At 51.4% G+C, this 2502-nt stretch overlaps 1 non-coding gene across 1 annotated transcript; it reads right to left on the reverse strand.

Moving 5' to 3' along the window:
- Positions 1 to 1779: 1779 nt before the first annotated feature.
- Positions 1780 to 1943, reverse strand: LOC146204869 (U1 spliceosomal RNA). Its single transcript, XR_014704621.1, has one exon. It is a non-coding gene; the product is annotated as a U1 spliceosomal RNA (small nuclear RNA).
- Positions 1944 to 2502: the final 559 nt, after the last annotated feature.

Raw genomic sequence — 2502 nt, forward strand, 5'->3', positions numbered from 1 at the left:
GATAGCCGCAATGAGCACTTGTTCGGCGCGTCTGATTGCGATGTATTTTGTCGTTTGTTTTATTTATGTGCGAAGGGGCCGGGTAGCGCAGATATCACAGGTGGCTGTGTGCGCTAGACCGTAATATTTAGCATGTTTTATCGCGACTGCCGCCTGACTAAAAAGAAGAAAAAAAGGGTGTTTGTTGTGATGCACCGCCGTTAGCGAGCCGAGTGGTTGAGCTGGTCATGAGGCTCGCGAACGGCAGTGCATTAAAACGCCGTATTTTTTTTTTCTTGTTAGTGAGGTGGCAGTCACGATAAAACATGCTAAATATTACGGCGTAGCGCACACAGCCGCCTGTGATATCTAAGCTACCTATAGCCCTTTCCCACATAAAGATAAGAAGGGACAAAATACATCGCCTTCAGGCCCCGGTGCAACTGAAGCAATCACGCACCGAAGATATCCTCATTGCACCTATCACTGGTGCGCTACAGCCTGGGTGAAAACTCCAGTAGGTACTTTTCATCATGCCTATTTCGCTTAGATGCATACATACCTGTAGTATCTATGTTTTTGTCGCTCGGAGCATATGACGCACTTGACACTTGCACGACGCACAGTATTTTTTTTTCTAATAAAAGGCTCGCCTTCGTGCACGCCAAAGCATCCGGACTTTGTTCCTTTAATGTACGCAATCAGATGCACTTCGTTAGGGAGCTTGATAATCGTCATCTTCGTCCAACCGTTTGCAACGGCAAGGAAACCGCCCGGCAGAATAAATGAGTCTCCTGGAGGGTTCATGCTCGTTCACTTGCAGAGTGGATCGTTCCTGACCGAGATGCGCATCCGATATGTAGGAGATTCACATGTGTCACCAAGTTGTTGATTCCGCAGAAATCGCGGCGGAGGCAGAAATGAACGTTGGAGATCCTTTCACAACAGAATGACCATTCTCTGCGCACCGAGAACCTTTTCACCACTGCGACCCCATCCGTTCTGACTCCTGAGGCCAGAAACCGGCTACAGCTCTGAATCATCCATTGCCAGAAAAATGCAGCGAGTTTCCTGCAGGTGTGCATTCGGGCCGGGACAATGCCCTTTTCACGGGGTGTGTATATGTGACTCTCTGCCGATCTTCGTGGATGAAATCCTATAGCTGCACGGTTGTAGATGACGCGAGGAGGAAGCGACGCCCATTGCACCATGCCGGCGCCGTGGTGACCGCATTGTGCTCGGTAACTCAAGACACCCCGCGCATATGCGCCGCTCAAAGTCACAGGAGACGATTCCACCTAGCTCTGCAGCATCAACAAACCCCTGGCTGCTTTGCCCTTTGAGATCCCCCTCTCTCTCTCTCTCTGCCCCCACGCTCTCCTGTCTGCCGAAAACCTGCACGCTGAGAGCGTCTCATTCTGTCACGTCGAACACGGCCCGCGCTACACGCTCTTACAATACGAAGATTGTATATGCGTACGTGCGTTATTAGTGGATTGTGAAAACGCTCTACCTTCCCCCATACTGCGTGAACATGATATGCTGCAATCACTGTCACTACTTTCCGCTCCGAGGCCAAAAAAGGGGGGAAGCTTTCGCTTTCTACCAGCGTTGGCGTGGCCATTTCGTATGGTGCGCTCTCGCGTCGTCTGCTACACTGCCGCTCAATGTGTTTCCCGCCCGCTCCCGCATGATGGCGCCACATCCTGCCGCAAAAGGCGGATTGTAATTACCGCACTGCAACCGCTGTAGCCGTATGCAGGGATTTACACTGAAAGTCTGTCTTTAGATTTCGTCAGGAGGGGGATAGCGCGAACGCAGTCCCCCACTACCAAAAATTGCATGCCCCATCTGCCCCAGTTTGGGGTAGTGGCAGGGGTCAGCACGAGCGCAGTGCAATGCCCGCGCCTCTCCCTGGGGGCACCGCCTCGCTGATCACGGTAACCCCGGCACCAGGTAAGTATGCTGCGGACACGTTTCGCCGCCCATAGCCACCGCACGCGGCCAGCTTAGAGACGCCAGTTGCGAGATGCTGAAACGCGGAACAAAAATCACTAGCCGCAAATCTGCAATAACAATTTGCAAGCAAATTATATAAGCTTTCACCATAAATCAGGTTGTTATTCAAAATATTTCCGAATCCCTATAATTAATTGGCGAGGTCTAAAAACTTCTCTGTGAGAGTACCAATTATTCCCGAGATGCTTCTTCTTCACGCCACTGGAGGCGCCACCGCTGCTCATGCTAGCGTAGTCTGCTTCCGGACGAGCCGCACCACATCGCAAACGTACAGCCAAGCGTACAGCTGGTTCGTTTACGAAACATATTTTCCACTTTTCAAAGTCAGACAGACACAGTAGTGACCTAGCAGAAGCAGCAGAGAAGGCACACGCGGTGCAAACACGTCTGTGTAACAAGTATATCTGATGACCGGAATAACCTAACTACCGGCACAGACGTCGCCCAGAAATTAGTCGAGGCATGCACTCGAGCTAATTAGCCGCTACTGCTGGAGACCGGCCA

This window comes from Amblyomma maculatum, chromosome 1, assembly GCF_055883805.1.
Source record: "Amblyomma maculatum isolate TAMU_Amacu chromosome 1, ASM5588380v1, whole genome shotgun sequence".
NCBI classification, from domain to species: domain Eukaryota; kingdom Metazoa; phylum Arthropoda; class Arachnida; order Ixodida; family Ixodidae; genus Amblyomma; species Amblyomma maculatum.